Below are 20,280 nucleotides of genomic sequence, written 5' to 3' on the forward strand. Positions count from 1 at the left end.
TATGATGTTGGTAAATCTTGCATTCATGTGTGAGATGCCCTCATCATTGGTCATCTCGAACAGTACAATCTCATCTGCTGATTCACCTTGGACTCCTTTACTTTATTGGTCCCCTCGTAGGTGACTTCCAGCTTTTTCCAGATCTCTTGCGCCGACTCGCAACCTGAGATTTTATTATATTCTGCAGCATCGAGCGCACAGTGAAGCATATTGATAGCCGAAGCATGATTTTGAAGCTTCTTAAGATCATCCTCTGTCTATTTGGCATCAGCTTTTACCACTGTTTGGCCAGCCACAACTTCGACAGGTACAAATGGGCCTTGGACTATAGATAGCCAGGCACTCATGTTTGTAGCCTGAATGAAATTTTTCATCCTATTCTTCCAGAAGGTATAGTTCGACCCGAAGAATAGGGGAGGCCTAGTAATGGACAGCCCCTCAGGCAATATCTGAGTTGTTTGGTTTCCAGGGAGAAACCGAGTGCTGTTTTCGCCCATGGTAGGGATCAGCTCAAGGTTGTTAAACCTTTTACAGTGAGCTTTGAGAGGCTCTGATACCACTTGTTGGTCCCTTATAAGGTTGCAAGTATAGCTCCAAGGGGGGTTAGGAACTATTTAAACTTTTTCGCAATTAGGGCAGACTTCTTTTTCTTAGGAAAAAGGTTTTATCAGCAGCGCTGAGTAAACATCAAGATACTGGCTTAGTCAACTGGTGACTAGGTCAGTTTCTTAGCTTGAGTCAGGAGATAGCACTTAGAGTCTAATCCTGAGCTCAGATGTTTAACGCGCACAACTCAGCTTGACCTCTTTACTTGGTCAGTTTTTGGTTATTTTAAGCAAGCAATATATATAAGGAGTTAAAGGTAAAAAATACTTTACTCAGCAGATTTATCCAGGTTCGGCTTCTTCTAAGCCTACGTCCTGTCCTTGGAACACGTTCCGAGATTTCAAATCCTCTACTGAGCTCTTTAAAGCTAGAGCCTCAAACCTTTTACAATCTTAGCAACTGAGTATAACAAGAGTACCTTCCTCTATACCTCTACTCAATCCTAATCTCACGCTGAGTACTATAACCGAGTACTCAGCTTCTCCTTTCTATTTCTAGAAATGATAAGTGTTTGTCCTATACAATAATTTGCTAAGACACTTTAGATGATTGAATAATCACTCTAGACTTTTACACAAATATATGAAATGTAGTGTAAGATTGCTTTGCTTCTTTGCTTGCAGAACTTGCGTAGAAATTTGGTCAGTGTAATGGCTTGATCAAGTTCTGTGTTGAGTGAAGCTTCTGATGGCACTATTTATAGAGACGTCTTGAGGTCACCGGTCATTTCGAATTTCGAAATAACCGTTGGAGGGAAACGGCTTCCTGTCGTTGTCATCCTGACTTGCTCAGAGCTCTCGGCCAATCAGATTGTGGTATCTTCTGTTCTCGGTCAGCTCAACAGAATGTCTCTCCTTTTATAGTAAAGTCCACGGGACAGCATATTGTGTCGTCTGAACTTTACCCAAAGTGGAAATACTTTGTCTGGAAGTTTTTCCTTGCCAGCTGCTGTTTTGTACGCTTTGTCGAATCAACTCAGCAGCTTCATTCCGAAGTTGTTCCTTGAAGGTCTTCTAGATCCTTCTTATGCTGAGTTGCGTCTTGTCCAAAGCGACAACGTTTTGATAAACGCGGGCCGAGTTGTACTGAGTGGTTTGACTTGGGCCTTGACTTCCATATTGGGCTTGAGCCTTTTGATCCTTGTGTCTTATAAACAATTTTTAACTCAACATTGAACAAACACATTAGTAGAATAAATCAAAGCATTTAAACTTAGTGTGTTTGGAATATGTTTTTGTTTGTACTTAAACAATTTTGTCAAATCAAAATTATGTGGAAAGGTGTTTCAACAGGTCCCTCTATCGAACACCTCTAGAACAGCTAAAATAACCGTAGGCAGCTCCATTAATCAAAACAAAGATTGGAGAGGAGGCCAGAATGTTGAGTATTTAGTCCCTGAACCTTAAAGAGAAACCAAAAGCCTCCATGACCGACATGAGAAAGTTCCAATCGAGGGTGTCAAAAGTTTTCCGAATATCAATTTTCAAGGCCATATTACCTCCAACGCAACGTTTTCCCAACATATTGATTCCCTCAGAAGCAGGTGCAATGCATTGATGAATATTTTTACCTGTCATGAAATCGAATTGGTTATCTGACACAATTTCAGCAGCGACAGGGGCAAGTCTATCGGCAAGGATTTTTGAAACAATCTTATAGCTGAAATTACTCATAACAATGGGTCTGAACTGATTGAGATTATTAGCTCCCGCAGTTTTTGGAATCAAGGACATAAGGCTTGAGTTCAAACCAGGGAATATGTTCTTGGTCCCGTGTGATTAGTTCCAAGGGGGGGTTAGGAACTAATGTTACTTTTTCAACATATGTAGCCAGTATCAAAAAATCCAGTACCATGTTGCAGACATCTGTGCCGACCACACCCCACAAATGCTGATAGAAAAGCCCACCATATCAGTCAGGACCAGGTGCGCTATCTTTATTAAGTGAGAACATAGCAGTCCGAATTTCCTCCAGAGTCGGTCTTTTGGTTAACCAGTCATTATCAGAGTTGGTGATCAAATCTGGTATTATCGTCGCAATAGGACCCTGGTCGACAGGAGCCGAGCTACAAGTGAAGAGAGCAGAGTAGTAACTTACGACATGTTGTGCAATTCGTTCAGTTTCAAAGCTGAGCTCACCATCAATATAAATTCCGGTCAATCCGTTTTGAGCTTTCTGGATTTTTAAGGCCCGATGGAAGAAACACGTGTTATGATCTCCCGTCTGTGAAGTTGAAGATCTAGGTTTGCCTGAGCTGATGCTTCCAAAGATCTTAGGTTATTAGAGAGGCCATTAGAAGAAATTTCAATCTAAATGTTCTCGAGCCGCTTCTTCGCTTCCTTAATATTCACCTTATGATTTTAGTGAATGGTATGTAAGAATTCGTACTAATTATTATCTGTAGTAAAAATTCTGATATTTTTCATTAGCTTACAAGCAAATAAATTCGACAATGTCTTTTTCTTATTTTCTTACTGTTTTTTTATTGTAGTATATATATAAATTTACATCACAAATTTTTTAATTTTCAAAAAACTAATTAGGCATCGGTTTTAAATGTAAAGCATTGCCAAAGGTCTTATTTTGGAATCAGTTTTAGAATAAAAACCGATGCCATTGTGGTCTTTGGCATCGGTTTTTATTATAAGCCGTTGCCAAAGATCTTATCTTTGACATTGGTTTTAGAATAAAAATCGATGCAATTATGGTATTTTGGATCGGTTTTTATTATAAACCGTTGCCAATGATCTTACTTTGGCATCGGTTATTTGATAAAAAACGATGCCAATGGTAGTTTATGGCAACAGTTTTACTTAAAAACTGTTTCCAAAAGTCAGATCTTTGGCAACGGTTTTAGTTAAAAGCCGTTGCCAACATTCAGATCTTTGACAACGGTTTTAAAACCGACGCCAAGTATTGGCGTCGCTAGCAGTGGCAATGGTCAAAAACTGTTGCCAAAGGCCAAAAAAGACCGTTGCCAATGGACATTTTTGTACTAGTGATTCTCGGAATCTCATATGAGACAACGAAGAATTCTGCACAGTTTTCACATGTTTAAATCCAAAAAACGCGTCTGTTCGTTTGGATAAAAGCGACCCTTCACCAGCGGACACGACCCGTCAATTACAACCCTTCACCAACTATATATAAGTGACCCATTTCAAGAAATCAAGGCGGATTAAGGGTTATGAGATTTATTATGTTGAAGAAACTCTGGCTCAGAAATGAGTCAGATTAGTTTTCAATTCTGTAAAAGCAAACTTGATGTACACAAGTTGTTCTTAGATTAGTTATAAACACAGTAGTGATTAGTTTAGTATTAAAGATTGTTCAAAAACAAGTTCTCATTCTGGTAGTGGACCTAGCGGTCTCTATTCTGAAGATTCAGCGAGAAGAACTAACGGCTGAAGGGCAAAGAGGTCTGACAAGCCTACGGACTTTGAGGGAAAGATTGACAACCCGGATCTCAAAGTTTTCGTTTAAATGCTATCCATGTTTCTTCCTCTCTGTTAACTTGTGAAGATTCACAATTCACTAATAATACATTTATCTTAATCAATATATTCTTTCTGTTGTTATTTTGATATTGTTCTGACAAAACGATTTTCAAAGTGATAAATTGGTGTTTTTATTAAAACGTTTTATACAATCATATTTACAAAGAAACTTTGTTGAACACTTGAAAGAATTAGAGCAATAGAGTATCTTGAAAAAATTGTAAAGGCCATCTCCTAGGATCAGAGCAATAGAAACAAAAACTTTGTAACCGTTTAAACTCTTCATACTGTTTGGTTTTAAAACAGCAGAGTACCAACCTCATTTAAGCCCATCTATCTGTGGCCACATGACTCCCCAAGAAATCACATTACTAGTACAAAAATGGCTTTTAGTGATGTCATATTAGCAACGGGTTGTAAACAAAACCGATGCCAAAGGTCTATAGGGTCGGTTTTTTCCAAAAAACCGACCCTAAAAAAGCATTATTGGCATCGGTTTTTCAATAAAACCCGATGCCAAAGAGTTTTGGGGTCGGTTTTGATAGAAACCGTTGCCAATACTATTATCATTAGCAACAGTTTTTTAGAAAACCGATCCTAATGTTCTATCATTGGCAACGATTTTCAAATACCGACTCCAAAGGCCTTTTAAGTTTTTACGAAATGATCATTAGAGTCGGTTTTGTATAAACGTTGCTAATATTATTATTATTGGGGACGGTTTTTTCAAAAAACCTACTCCAATGAAATTATTGGGGTTAGTTTTAAAACAAACCCACCCTAATCATTTTTTTCATGTGGCATCAGTTTTCCTGAAAAACCGACTCCAACTCTACATGAGTAACCTAATAAAATAAAGGCAAAAAGCATCATTAGGCTAATGATATTTCATTTTTTGGTTCATTAAGCCCTAGATTTTTTATTTGAATATATAAAGCCCCTGATCATTTATTTTTGGTCTCATTAAGCCATTGATGACAAAAAAAAAAGTAATTTGAACATAAAATTCGGTTAACAGACTATTATTCATTGCATTTGCATTCGAAATTTGTATTTTTCATTGTTTGAAAGCAGTTTTGGATGTGTAATGCGGCTATAAGAAAACTTTAAAAATATTAATTCAAACTGTAAAAGATATATTTTTTAAAAATTTCAAATATAGATGAAGTTAATAACGTGTTTTTAACATAATTAGATGTTCATAACTTACTAATTTGGTAATTAAGGACTTAATAGGATTTAAAATAAATGATCATGGATTTAATGTGTCAAAATAAAAAATCAAGAGCTTAATGAACTAAAAAATAAAAGGTCAGGGGCCTAATTCTTTTCTAATACCTAGAACTACACCATTTTGTTTAAACCGCGCATACTAGATTAATAGAAATATGTTTCTTCTTTATCTGTTTGATGTTGGCCATGGCCGCCGACTTCAGCTCCTTTTCCCCTCTTTGCATTATTCTAACAGCTTCAAATCGAGAAGCTCCCATTTCATCCTGATTCTCGGTTTTGGTTCTCCTTGGCGAGCCTTTTCAGATCGGTAATCTCAGGAGGGCGACGCTGGACTTAAGAGGAAATTAAAACGACAAAAGTGCGAGATTTTACAGGCTTCTGCGGCAAATGTTCCGTTAAAGCTGCAGTCTTTGGCGTGCAAATGTTCAACTTGTTTTTTTATTTCGTTTTAAATCAGTTTTCTCTGTGATCTGATTATATTGGAGCTGATTAGATTAGTGTTTGTTGGCAGCTGCTTAAAAGAACGGTTCCTCCCTGCACTTGAATTGCTTTAGGAGTCATTAATAATGGCGGCACCGAAGGAACTACTACCCCCAGCTAAGTCGACCAGTACAACCTATTATGATTCAAATGCATTTCGATTTCGATTTCCCCTAAGCTGTTTCACGCAGTGGTCTTCCCCTAATGCATTTCATGTAGTCGCTTTGGCTTCCCCACTTTCAGCATTTCAATCAGTCGCTTTTCCTAAGGCATTCATGGATTCTCAAACAGAGCCAGTCAGCTATGCTTTGGAATATTAAGTAAAGCGCAACCAGATAGAAATAGCTTAGGCCATTGATTGAGGTTGACCCAAATAAAAGGCTCAACATTACGTCCAATTGCTATTGTTGATAGCTTCACACTCTTCCAATGTCCCATGGATCTCTAATCGTTAATATGGTATTACAATAGTTTAAAACACAACAGCTGAGAGATCCTAGGTTAGTTTCCTATGAAAATATTATTATAGAAATAGATTTTACTTGTTCCTTTTGCTTTATGAAGTCCTCTATAACTATTATTTGAGAATGTATGGTTGCATGCTATGTATTTCTCATTCTTAATTTTGAGCGTGTTTGTGCATGTAGATCACCTGAATTTCTATGTTTTTCTTCCTATGTAATATAAATATTGCCTCCTTGATTCTTTTGACTTTGATTTGCCTTCAAAGTATTCAAATTAATAGGACCACAGGAAAGTAGGAATGTTTGCTTAGACCAGTCTTCCAAGTTCTATGACTTATTGTGAAGTGTTCTTAGGTATCCAAACCAATTTGCTTCCTCAAATGGTAGTTGAGTGATGCATAAGATCTAGGTGTTAGAGTCTTTCTAATGATAAAATGTGTATTGCGATGATTGCGCTATGACTATGGATGTGATCTTTCTAAGTGCTCTAACTCTACTAGACGCCACTACTTAGGGGCAAGTGTACCCGTCGTATCAAGTAATAATCCGGTTAAGACCGGGCATCGAATCCACGGGATTTATAACTACAAGTATTAAATGACTCGGTTTTATATGTTATCTAAGCGGTGAATACTTTGGGGTTGGTGTGAGACACAACTACAAACTACTCCTAACTATAGGCGAGACAGATTTACATCACAAAAACTCTACGGAGTGATATGAATGGTGATAAGATATAAATACGATAAACAATGATTCTAAATATATACGGTTAATGATTTACTCTTGCAATGACGACTATGTGTAGTGTGACCGACCCGTGAAGTACTTAGACTACGTGATTCCTAGTCAAGGCGTGTCTAATGCTCGGGATTAGAAATTAGGGCCCGTAAGTTCCGTGGCTTGTCAATTCCTACGGTTTCTGGTTTGTCACTTCCGGTAAGGCAACACATATATAATCCCTAAAGATAGCCCGAATGGCGTTGGAAATCGTGTCCTCCTACACAATAATCAATTACGAGTATCAAAACAAGTAGCAAGTATCGACACATATAAGAAGTAGAGATTGTGAATCATAAATTATAAATATGGAGAATGAAAATATAGAATACAACCAAGCCTAGTACATAGGAAGAGTACAAGCTAATTAGCAAGTGAAAAGGGAAGAATTCACCCTCGGAACTAGCTAACCGGACTCAAGGCCGTCTCTTAGGACTTGGAGGTGGAACTTTCGAGCTTGGTGAACGGAGGTGGAACGGAACTTCGACGGAATGCCGGAATCAACGAACAAGCTCTCAAGGTGATAGAGAATTATTATATAAAATTTGAATCTAAAGCTATATATCAAGAACTTAATTTATACAAAAGTTGTATATCAAAAGGGGTGTGTCACATGAGTGCTAGTCACTCTTATTTATACACATCAAGCTAGGGGCAAAATCATAATTCCACAAGATACAAGCATGGAGCAAAGCATAGGGCAACATGATTTTGTGCATATTTCCCATTCCTACAAGCATGGAGCAAAGCATGGAGCAAACATGATCATAATGACCCATTCCTTCAATAATTTCCTGTATGTGGACTTAATCCGGGTCTTGTTGCTCAACCACGCCCCGCGTATAGTGATATACGACGCGCGTGTTTGAGCTCCTGGCGTTTTATTGCTTGAAATACACCATTTACGCCTTGCGTATCCTGAAACACGCCTTGCATACCGATGGTTGACTTAGGAGACAATGCAGTCTGACGTTTATGATTGGGCTCATCATTGCATCTACGCCCCGCGTAGATTGGGGTACGCCCCGCGTATCAATGGTTGGATCCCACGTGGAGTCTGCGGATAAGGCAATTATTTCTGACTAAGTGTTCCACGCCCCGCGTGAGGAGTGATACGCCCCGCGTATTTTGGTAGATTTCCACTCCTTACTCGTACCTGAAATACAATTCTCGAGAGCCGAGTTAGCTTGACATTTTATTTTCTAATATTAATCAAACATAAGGAAAATTAACCGAAAGTACGGAATTTATTTTTATTTCGTTATTTTATTAAAACACTCTAATTAGACTTATTTATTTCTTCTAAATTAACCCGTAAATCATGCTAAAAGATAGGGGTAAAATACCCCTATCAAACCTCCTCGGACTTTAAAGTTTTACTTGTCCTCAAGTAAAAGAAATCGAAATACAAAGGATTGAGATTATTAAGAAACAAACCGTCGGTCGGTTTTACCAAGTGCGTGATTTTAAAGTTAAAGTTTTATGCAAAGTTTTCGGTAAATACCCACGCAAACAATCGAGTGACCAAAACTTATTTGAAACCTCCATGATCAAAATTAATAGGCAATATTAACGAGGGTCGATTATCTTTTGAGAACCCGATAGTACCTCACCAAGGGATTTCACTCTTACGCTCAAACTTTGGTGGATCGGTGTTTTAGCACTCTTCTTTGCACTTACCCGATGTCACTTTGAGTTTGCATTTTCATCCGGGTTTTTCCTCCTAAGTTATGGTTTAGGCAATATTAAAAATGAACCCGGAGGAGGGTTGTAATGTGGGTGGCTTTTTAGCGGTTAGTTTTTAGAAACTCGAGTTTAAATACCATTTTGATGATTGCACCGCATTTTATTTTGGCCTTAGCAAGTTCGTAAAATAATCTCGAAATTGCTCGGGTGGAGCTAGAAAATGCCTTTTTGCTCTTTATTGTGTTTTTCTTTTTCTTTTCGTTTTGAGAGCGACACAAAAACGATCTCGAGAACTTATGGTGCTTACTTATCAAGGCCTTGACTTATTTCGGGTGCGAATTGATTTTGTTGGTATTTAAACAAGAGAAAATGGTTAATTGTTAAAAAGGATATTAACAAGAAAAGTCGGTTAGTAGGCTCAAGGGGGTTTCCTAGAGGTTGATAAAAACGAGAAAAATAAATTAAGAAAAGAATTAGACTAAGTGGGCTCGTTTTATCATCTATTGCCATTTTAACCAAAATAGGTGTACTTAACCCGGCATTAGGTGCAAACTCTATGAGTCGAGTGAAGTCAAAACTCTCGAAAAATTGTGAAAGAAATAGAGTTCTCGTACGAAATCCTTTAGGCTCAAAATTACCTCACAAAATTTCGGGTTTAAATTGTGTACTATCGAGTCTTCGCTAAACTTTCAAACATCCCGTTTTTATTGCCTTTTTAAATTTCATTATGGAGATGACATGTGGGTTAGGACTCAATGCTTTTGTTTAGTATAAATCTAGGCTTTGCATAAATTCTAGAACTTCAAAATTAAGACTCAAATTTCTCACTAAAACCGATCCTTTGTGTTCCGTCTTTTTATTTTAAGGACAAATAACGGAACTTTAATTTTGTTTCCGATGGAGGTAGTGTGTCGGAAAAATTTAAAGAATCAATAAGTTAGTTCAATTATTTTGTTGTTTATTTGATTCTTTATTTATTTTTGTTTTTTTAGTGTAAAACAAACTGAAAGTGCGGGGTTGCACGACCCTCCGCGTTATTAAAATGAAGTCTATTCCAAGGACGTCGCAAAAGAAAAGAAAACAAAAACAAAAAGAAAGATAGAATTTAAATTGAAAGATAGAGGGTTATCTACCCTATCCCTCCTCACACTTAAAAACGCAATAAGTTCCAATATTGCGAAATAAATTTGAAGCACAAGGTGTAAAGAAAAAAGAGTAAGGTATAGAAAACTCCCACAAACATCTTCCGATGGTGGTGGATATGGCATGCTCCGCTCCCGAAAGTAATGACTTGTGAAGTATTCGAGGTATCAATTCTCGAACTCGGTTGCCATTTATTTAAAATATAAAATTTAAAATTTAAATTGGGTGTAAAATTATTAATGTAAATATTTTTATTAATTTGTTAATTTGTTAATTGTTTAATTTTTTTTATAAAGATATATATATATATATATATATATATATATATATATATTTATTAAAATAAAATTAGAGAAGAAAGAAAAAGAAAAAAATAAAAATAAAAATAAAATTTCAACTCGTTGCGACCGGCGGGCGTCGCACAGCGGTGGTGCCCAGCGCTGGGCAGCGCCTGCGCGCCCCGCGTGCCACAGCTCCTGCGCGCGGAGCGTACTGCCCCGCGCCGTAGCTCCTGGAGCTGTGGAAGCGCTTGCGCGCGGAGCGTGCTGCCGCGCGCCCCGCGTGCCGCAGCGGCCAGCAGCACTTTTTTTTTTTTAATTTTAAATCAACATATATATATTATATATATTCCAAAAATAAAAATAGAATAAAATAGAATAAAAATAAAATAAATTTTTTTTTCTTTTTTTCATTTTTGTTTTATTTTTGCCAATGTCAATACTTACGACTTTCTTCCAAATCGTCTCATCGAATTGATACAAAGTACAAAAATAGCCTACGACCATGCCTTATTGGCTACGGTTATTTAAAAAACCGTGGCTACAGGTGATTAGAGTCGGTTATTTAAAAAACCGACTCAAATAAATACGTTATTAGGGTCGGTTTTTTAAAAAAACCGACTTTAAATGTAATTTTTGAAAATGGTTTGAACCGAAGCCAATGGTCCAATAATCAGCCTCGGTTTATTTTAAGCCGAAGCTAATTAGTCAGTAATTGGAGTCGGTTTCGCTTGAACCGACGCCAATTACTGAGTTAATTTGGCGCCAACTACTGGATTAATTGGGTCGGTTCAAAAAACCCGACACCAATTCCTTATTAGAGTCGGTTAATTAAATAACCGACTCTAAAAACCCAATTAAGCACGCTCCTCCTTCTTCTATTCTCCTTTTGCGCAACCTAGCAGCTTTCTCTTCCTTCCTCTCCTTAGCTCGGTTTGAAGTTTCATCCATGTTTCGTTCGTGTTTCGACTGTGGCAGAAGCAACACGAAAAGAGGTTAGTGAATGGGTTTTAATTGTTATTCTTCAGAGCTTCATTATTATATGGATTTTGTATTCTATCTTCTGCGCTGCTTTATAATTTTGTTTTTTTGTGTCCTTCCTTATGGGTTTATATGAGTTTATTGGTGTTCGATCTTCTAGATTCCGTCCGGGTTGGTGTTGGTTATTCTGGATTTTGTTGGTTTCGGTCTTCTGGGTTCTGTCTCTGTTCATGTTCGTTCTTCTGGATTTGGTTATATCTCTGTTCATGTTCTTTCACGTTCGTTCTTCTTTAATTTCTTGCCTATTTCTTTAATGTGAGAAACATGTTATTTAATTAATTAGATATACTTTAAGAAAATTCATCCGCTCATTTGGAATTCTCAAACTCTTTCCTAATTCTCTCTCAAACCTAAGAAGACCTCTTTTCCTAATTCTCAGACCTAAGAAGATCTTCATCTCAAATTCTTCGTATCAAGGTCTCACCATTCCAAGACTTTTACTCTTCTAAAAACTCAGCGAGCGGAAGGAATCTCGGGATTCAAGAAGATGACACTGAATTTTCACAGGTTTGAAACATAATCTCTTTTCTGGTTTCTTGTTGAAAGTAAGATACCTAATCTAATTGCAGTAATGTTGTTTTCTTTCTTTTATCTCGTAGGTGCGCAGCTTATATTAGAGCCCTAAGAAATCTCGAAGGTGCGCAGCTGGACGTGTGGCTGCCGTTAAACTTGAAGATGGATCTACCATAGAAGTAGACATGAAGCAGACATGGCAAGATCTAGAGCTTTATAAATCAAGTAATCATATAATGTTAGCAATAAATATTTAATAAACAAGTTATTGGTTAAAGATGTTGAAATTGAAGTTTTACTAGTTTTGACCCGGGGATCTGGTTATGGGTCTGAGTATTGCTTCCATTTATGTAAATAATTAAATTTGAAAGTGGCATTGGCATGTAGGGAGTCTATTTCATCTGTTGTGACTTCAAAACTGATTAAGGAGAGTGTTAAATTGTTCTATGGTAAGGGTTCGGACATTATAAGGGAAGGGAAGTTTGCAGGTGTTGAGGCACTCTCAGGAACTGGCGCATGTCGTCTCTTGGCTGAGTTCTAAAGTCCTCAATCCCGAATATATTTGCCTCATCCTACATGGTCCAAGTATGTTTCTTTCATATTTTCTTACTCCTTATCTATCATATGTTTATACATTCATTTTTCTTTTTATGGCAATGCACAGCCACCACAACATATGGAGAGATGCTCAAATTCCAACTAGTGGTTTTCGCTGCTATTATTCCAATTTGAAGTCTTTAAACTTCACTGCTCTTTGGGAGATCTCAAGGTATATCATTATTCAATACAACTGCTTCTCAGTAAACCATTTTCAGTAATGCACTACATGTGTCATGTTCTCATATTCTTTTGTTTGTATATATATGGGTATTAATTGTAGAATGCCCCAGATGGTTCCTTTTTCTTGCTACACCCTTGTGCTCATAACCCTGCGAGGGTTGATCCTACTGAAGAGAAGTGGAGAGAAATTTCAGATCACTTCAATGTAATAATGATAAGATTTTGCTACATTAATATGACAACTTATGAGTATCACTTGAACCTTTACTTTTTGTAGGTAAAGAATCATTTTCCCTTCTTTGACATGGCTTATCAAGGTTTTGCAAGTGGAGACCTTGATAGGGATGCTCAGTCCATCCGTTGCCGATGCTAGTGGTTACATAGACTACCAATCATGATAGATAGTGGCCACGCAGTTATGAATATAGTTCATACTCAATGGTTTGGGATAACTGAAAAGTAGCCAAGAACTGCTAAAGTTCCCCTACATACCAGTAATCTCATCCCCCTTTCCTAGCAATTTAAGTAAGTACACTGAAGACTAAGCCAATCTCGTCTTTTATTTTAATGGAAAAAGAAAATCAGTAATATACGGATCCAGAACAACAACTTTTTTTCACTGGCAATGATAGTTTTTATTTATTTGTTTTTGCAATGCCTGTTTTTGTCAATTCTTTATTTATTGTTGATGTTGATTTTCAAATTTCTTATTTGGGTTGTTTCCATAAGTCCGATTTCTATTGCACGAGATAGGCGAAGAGAGATTTCCCACGAATAGTCGAATGTTTCATAAGCAGTTTCTATCAAAGGTTAGCGAGCAGAACACTATATGTTATATGTATATTTAAGATGAAATTGTTTCACAAAATGCTATTGTTGACAGCCCTGCCGCTGGTAGTGGTGAAAGCTTAATAGTTGTTCATACCTTTCATTGCAATCTTTTTTGTTGTCTCAAGACAAGATGAAGATAGATCCACTTGTTGCAGAAGCGAGAACAGCAATAGCAAGAGAGCTATTCCATTGGTTTAATAAGAAGGGAATTACCTTGCTCTAGTCAAGTAGCTGGTGACAGGACATGACCTAAAAGAAGGACAATTAACGCATTTGATGACATGAATGGAGAAGCCTACATAGCCCTCTAAAGAAGCTAGACGACTTAATTACCAAGTAAGCATCCTAAGCTGAGACTCTTTTTAGTGAGGCTAGCTCTTCCTTTTTCTTTCTTAGAAAAAAGAGATTGGATTTTCGCTTGCAACATTTGTGTCATGCTAGTACTGGATGAGCTTATTAAGGAACTAATGGGTTAGAGTGAGTGAAAAATTAACTCCCAGGAGAAAAGTAAGCCGACTCTTACGAGTCAAAGTAAGGAGAGCTTAAGAGTCACGATCTTACCTGCATACATGCCTCTTTCAGAAATCGATTCCTTACCTGGGCTTTCTTACTTAATTATTGAAAAATAACCTCATATTTAGCAAGACTTCATGTTGAGAAAGTTAGGGATGGCCTTAGTCTGTAATAATGCAAGGCCAAATAATCTGGGTTTGAAAGCTCCAGAAAGACGGAAAGGCATGGTTGTGCAGTCCTTATATATAACATTAGTTGAAGCTGATGTTGTTGTTGATGTTGTTGTACGTTGGGGAAGCTAAATATAGCACTAGTGGGGGTGGGGGGTTATAAGGCAAGGCTAACAAGATGATCTCAGTGGGATAGATTCAGAAAGGCATAATTGTTGCATGTGTATTATTTGTTCTTGTGTTGTTTTGCACAAACTGATGATGAACTAAGGCTTGATAGGACTGTAAGACCACCCTGTGACTTTTGACCTAATTGTCACGATTCAAACCTCAGAAGAACCTTTTTCTAATTCAAGGAAATTGCTATTAATATATGACACTCCATTAGCGTATAGCTATTGTAACCTTTATTCAATCTGTAGCCGCAGTACTGAAAAATTGGAAATATGATGATCTATGCATCAATATGTGCAGCAGTGTGTTTGATGATTCTGCCATGTGTAGTGGAGATGTTGAAGAAAGTATGGTGGAATCCGATTCAAATACAGTCTATGATGAGGTCTCAAGGAATCAAAGGGCGTCCTTACCGATTCTTCCATGGAAATAGTAAAAGGAGATTTTGAGTATAGGAATTAAAGGACCTATCCAACATCTATTGCATCTCGAAGTGCTTCCCAAAGTACTGCCTCACATTTATGCCTGGAACAAGCTTTATGGTAAGCACAGTTGGTTGAAACACTAGTTATTTCTGTCGATCTGTATGTATCAAATGGAGTAATTGAATTGTGCATATATCAGGGATGAATTTCCTGAGTTGGCGAGGTCCTCAAGCTCAATTGACAGTGATAGAAGTTGAGCTGGTTAAAGATTTTAAACAACAGAGATGGAATGTTCACCAAAAGAAAACCAGGTGTTTTCATTCAGAAGCTCTTAGGGGATGGACTTGTAACAACTGTAGGAGAAAAATGGTCTAGATCGAAAATTATCCAATCATGCTTTGCATTCTGACTCCTTGTATTTTGGACTCAATTTAGTTAATTGCCTCAAACCAAATCACTTTTATGACTTTTTATTATTATGATTAATTGAATAGGGAAGGAATGATTCCAGCAATGGTTGCAAGTGTAGAGATGATGCATGATAGGTGGAGACAAATAAAGAGAAAGAAATAGAGCTTTCAAAAGAATTAAAGCTTTTAACATCAGCTTTTGGCAGCAGCTACTTAGAAGGACAACACATTTTTTATATGCTAATGCAGTTGGCTGTTATGATTTACAAAAATAGATATAAAGTTAGAATTCCTAGAATCGGGTATACACAACTCAACTCAATTGTATAATTGCTCTTTTTAGAATTTTTTTTATATGTAACACTGATTAATGATTAATTGTATATATATATATATATATATATATATATATATATATATATATATAGCAGGTTAATTTGTGTACACTTTTATTGAATTTGCATTTAATTTCAGTTATACATCAGGATTAATCTCGATTACGGTAAACGATTTGAGGATAAACTATTAATTACAATAATACAAAAAAATAGAGCAGTTTTAATTTGAATCTGCTGATGTAAAATTATTAAAAACAATAACACAAGACTAATATAAAATAGACATTAGCCAGGGTTGTAGAATAACCGACTCTAATGATCAGAGCATTGGAGTCGGTGGTTGTAACAACCGACTCCAATGCTCTTATTATTAGTTACAGTTCTTCTACAATCGACTCTAATGATATGAGCATTAGGGTTGGTTGTTACGAAAGACCGTGGCTAAAGACCCTTTTAATCACGGTTTTTCGTAACCATTGTGGCCAAAACATAAGGCATTAAAGTCGGTTACACGTAAAAACCGACTCTAATGCCCCTTTGGCCACGGTCAAACAACCGTGGTTAAAGACGTCAAGCATTTGCCACGCTTCCTTTGGTTACGGTCGTAAAACCGTGGCTAATGACGGCAAACGACCGTGTCCATAGGTCATTTCTGTACCAGTGAAAATTACACGAACACCTAATAAAATGTAAGAAAAGAAAAAATAATTAATCACATGATAATTACTTAAATGTAAAAACTTAAAAGGTAAATTAAAGTAATAAAATTAAACTTTATTCGAGCTTGGGTTGCCTCCCAAGAAGCGCCACTTTATAGTCGGTGAGCTCGACTTAGAATTTCCTCTTAGGTGTATGCTTTCATACGCGTTAGAAATGCAAATTCTTGAATAAACAATCCGTACCTACAAAACGGATTGTTAGCTTAAAAAAAAATTAACAAAAACCAAAAACTATATTTACATAAATTATTGAAGAGTTTAGTTTGCTCCCTTTTTGACTCCTTTGGTAGTTCAAAAAGAGCGAAATATTCCAAGGTAGAAGGAACCTCCGACTCTTCTAACTTCGGATTTGTTTCAATGGGTCCACGTACAACCGGCTCATCGATGTCCGTTTTCTTACAACTGAGACAACCTTCAGTATTCGGGGAAAACTCAATTAACTCGAGCTTTCCATTTTGACAATCCGGATTGGAATCTCGAATTGATTCGTCCGCGGCTGAATCAAGAGGAGACTTCAATCTGGCAATTAGATTTTCCAAATCCCTGAAATATAACTCAGTGTTAGATAATCCTTCATGAATGTCTTTAAGCATAGAGATTACCACATCGAATTGCGAGGTTGATTGTTGGTGCGAACATTCGACATCCATGAGGTCGTCCCACAGATGACGACTATGAGGCATCATACCATGAAACAAATCATTAGTAACAACAAGAAACAAAATAAATTATTCACAAAAAGAAAGTAATATCTGCAAATACTTAGACTAACAATAAAACGTTTTTGCCTAATATTGCAAGAAATTATAAAATCCCCGGCAACGGCGCCAAAAACTTGATGGGGCGCGCCTAGTGTTAGAGCTTTTCTACGATAAAATGTGTATTGCGATGATTGCGCTATGACTATGGATGTGATCTTTCTAAGTGCTCTAACTCTACTAGACGCCACTACTTAGGGGCAAGTGTACCCCGTCGTATCAAGTAATAATCTGGTTAAGACCGGGTATCGAATCCACGAGATTTATAACTACAAGTATTAAACGACTCGGTTTTATATGTTATCTAAGCGATGAATACTTTGGGGTTGGTGTGAGACACAACTACAAACTACTCCTAACTATAGGCGAGACAGATTTACGTCACAAAAACTCTACGGAGTGATATGAATGGTGATAAGATATAAATACGATAAACAATAATTCTAAATATATACGGTTAATGATTTACTCTTGCAATGACGAGTATGTGTAGTGTGACCGACCCGTGAAGTACTTAGACTACGTGATTCCTAGTCAAGGCGTGTCTAATGCTCGGGATTAGAAATTAGGGCCCGTAAGTTCTGTGGCTTGTCAATTCCTACGGTTTCCGGTTTGTCACTTCCGGTAAGGCAACACTTATATAACCCCTAAAGATAGCCCGAATGGCGTCGGATATCGTGTCCTCCTACACAATAATCAATTACGAGTATCAAAACAAGTAGCAAGTATCAACACATATAAGAAGTAGAGATTGTGAATCATAAATTATAAATATGGAGAATGAAAATATAGAATACAACCAAACCTAGTACGTAGGAAGAGTACAAGCTAATTAGCAAGTGAAAAGGGAAGAATTCACCCTCGGAACTAGCTAACCAGACTCAAGGCCGTCTCTTAGGACTTGGAGGTGGAACTTTCGAGCTTGGTGAACGGAGGTGGAACGGAACTTCGACGGAATGCCGGAATCAACGAACAAGCTCTCAAGGTGATAGAGAATTGCTATATAAAATCTGAATCTAAAACTATATATCAAGAACTTAATTTATACAAAAGTTGTATATCAAAAGGGGTGTGTCACATGAGTGCTAGTCACTCTTATTTATACACATCAAGCTAGGGGCAAAATCATAATTCCACAAGATACAAGCATGGAGCAAAGCATGGGGCAACATGATTTTGTGCATATTTCCCATTCCTACAAGCATGGAGCAAAGCATGGAGCAAACATGATCATAATGACCCATTCCTTCAATAATTTCCTGTATGTGGACTTAATCCGGGTCTTGTTGTCTCAACCACGCCCCGCGTATAGTGATATACGTCGCGCGTGTTTGAGCTCCTGGCGTTTTATTGCTTGAAATACACCATTTACGCCTTGCGTATCCTGAAACACGCCTCGCGTACCGATGGTTGACTTAGGAGACAATGCAGTCTGACGTTTATGATTGGGCTAATCATTGCATCTACGCCCCGAGTATCAATGGTTGGATCCCACGTGGAGTCTGCGGATAAGGCAATTATTTCTGACTAAGTGTTCCACGCCCCGCGTGAGGAGTGATACGCCCCGCGTATTTTGGTAGATTTCCACTCCTTGCTCGTACCTGAAATACAATTCTCGAGAGCCGAGTTAGCTTGACGTTTTATTTTCTAATATTAATCAAACATAAGGAAAATTAGCCGAAAGTACAGAATTTATTTTTATTTCGTTATTTTATTAAAGCACTCTATTTTTGTAATTAAACTTATTTATTTCTTCTAAAATTAACCCGTAAATCACGCTAAAAGATAGGGGTAAAATACCCCTATCATTGAGGACCCATCATCTGCAGCTCTTTTATAAGTTCATTCTTCATTATTTGGAACCTAGACTTTTTCGTATCAATTGAACAAAATTTAGTTGAATCAATTTAACAAAATTTAGTTCAATTGGACAAAATTTAGTTGTTTCTATCCGTTAAGATGTCACAATTCGTGTATTTCATCATATGGCCCTAACAATTTAAGCCTATTCCTAACAGGGTATTGTAGTGATGGTTGCGCAGCAATTGCAGATTCTGGAACTTCATTTTTAGCAGGCCCAACGGTATAAAGAAATATATTTGTTTCTTGTTCAGTTGTGTAATGCAATTTCCTTACTTTTAAGTGCCATGGATTTGGTTTATTTGCTTCCATTTTTTGAGGCATTAAATGGATTGCTTGAATCTCTTTTAATGCAGCCTGTGATTACCATGATAAATCAAGCTATCAGAGCAGCTGGAGTAGCTAGCCTACAATGCAAGACTGTAGTTGCTCAATATGGACAAAGAATTATGGATTTGCTTTTACTTGAGATGAAAATTGAATTCTATGTTTATTTGAGACTAATTTTTTTTTCAATAATTTTTTTTTGATACTAAAGTGATATATGTGCAGTCTATTTTTTATGCATTGGAGAATTTTTTTTAAGTGATTCACTTTTTGAATGTAGAAATTAATTTGTATGTTTAATATTTAGTAACTTTTAAGATCATATCTAATTATTATATTTAATAAAAATAATAAATTAAAATTTTTTATTATTGATATTGATTTGGTAATTATATATATATATATCAGTTATAATTTTAGAAAAACCGTTGCCATTGATCTCTTTGGCATCAGTTTTAATAGAAAATCGTTGCCAATTATCTTACAATTGGCAACGGCTTTAGTAGACAATCGTTGCCACTGATCATACCATAGGCATCGGTTTTATAAGAAAAACCATTGCCAAAGATCTCATTGACAACGGTTTTAGTACAAAACCGTTGTCAAAGAGCATACCATTAGCATCGGTTTTACAAGAAAAACCGACGCCATTAACACTGCAGACACGCTCGTTGGAGTGGTTTCTAGCAACGATTTTCACAAAAAAACAGTTGCCACAAGTCAGATTTTTGGCAACGGTTTTCAAAACCGTTGCCAAGTATTGGCGACGCTTATATTAGCAACAGTCTAAAAACCGTTGTCTAAGGCCAAAAAGAACCGTTGCTAATGACCATTTTTGTACTAGTAGATCTGCCGCTTGTGAAAATTGTTGAAAGATACAAGTGATCAACGAAGCAATGTGGTTGTCAATAATCCTGCACCATATTAAATAAAATTATCAAGTCATAAATAAAAGTATCCAACAAAATAACATATATATGCTTTTTATATACTTGTAATCAGGTGAAAGCACCACAATGTATTTGTTATTAGGATCTCTATGAGCATCATTGGATGCTGATTTCCTTCGTGGTCCCAAGTGTCGACGTGTTTTACTGGAAGAGTGAGTGGAACCTCCAGCACTGGCTGAGCTTTCAGGGACATCAGTTGTTCCGACAGGCAGGGGAGGCGGAACAAATGAATGTGACTATGATGGAATGGAAAGCATGTTAAGCGCATCAAAAGGTTATGGCCGTGATGAACCGACAAGTGAGG

At 37.0% G+C, this 20,280-nt stretch overlaps 1 long non-coding RNA gene across 13 annotated transcripts; it reads left to right on the top strand.

The window, feature by feature from the left end:
- Positions 1 to 11,037: 11,037 nt before the first annotated feature.
- LOC136232014 (uncharacterized) lies at positions 11,038 to 15,378 on the top strand. Of its 13 annotated transcripts, none has more exons than XR_010690236.1 (12): positions 11,038 to 11,162; positions 11,309 to 11,426; positions 11,588 to 11,715; positions 11,808 to 11,946; positions 12,109 to 12,306; positions 12,386 to 12,490; positions 12,602 to 12,706; positions 12,779 to 13,026; positions 13,231 to 13,310; positions 13,458 to 13,668; positions 14,490 to 14,731; positions 14,814 to 15,378. It is a non-coding gene; the product is annotated as an uncharacterized lncRNA (long non-coding RNA). The 13 variants fall into 13 exon arrangements; XR_010690237.1 differs by having other exon boundaries at positions 11,309 to 11,399; XR_010690235.1 differs by having other exon boundaries at positions 11,309 to 11,380.
- Positions 15,379 to 20,280: the final 4,902 nt, after the last annotated feature.

This window comes from Euphorbia lathyris, chromosome 6, assembly GCF_963576675.1.
Source record: "Euphorbia lathyris chromosome 6, ddEupLath1.1, whole genome shotgun sequence".
Lineage (NCBI taxonomy): Eukaryota > Viridiplantae > Streptophyta > Magnoliopsida > Malpighiales > Euphorbiaceae > Euphorbia > Euphorbia lathyris.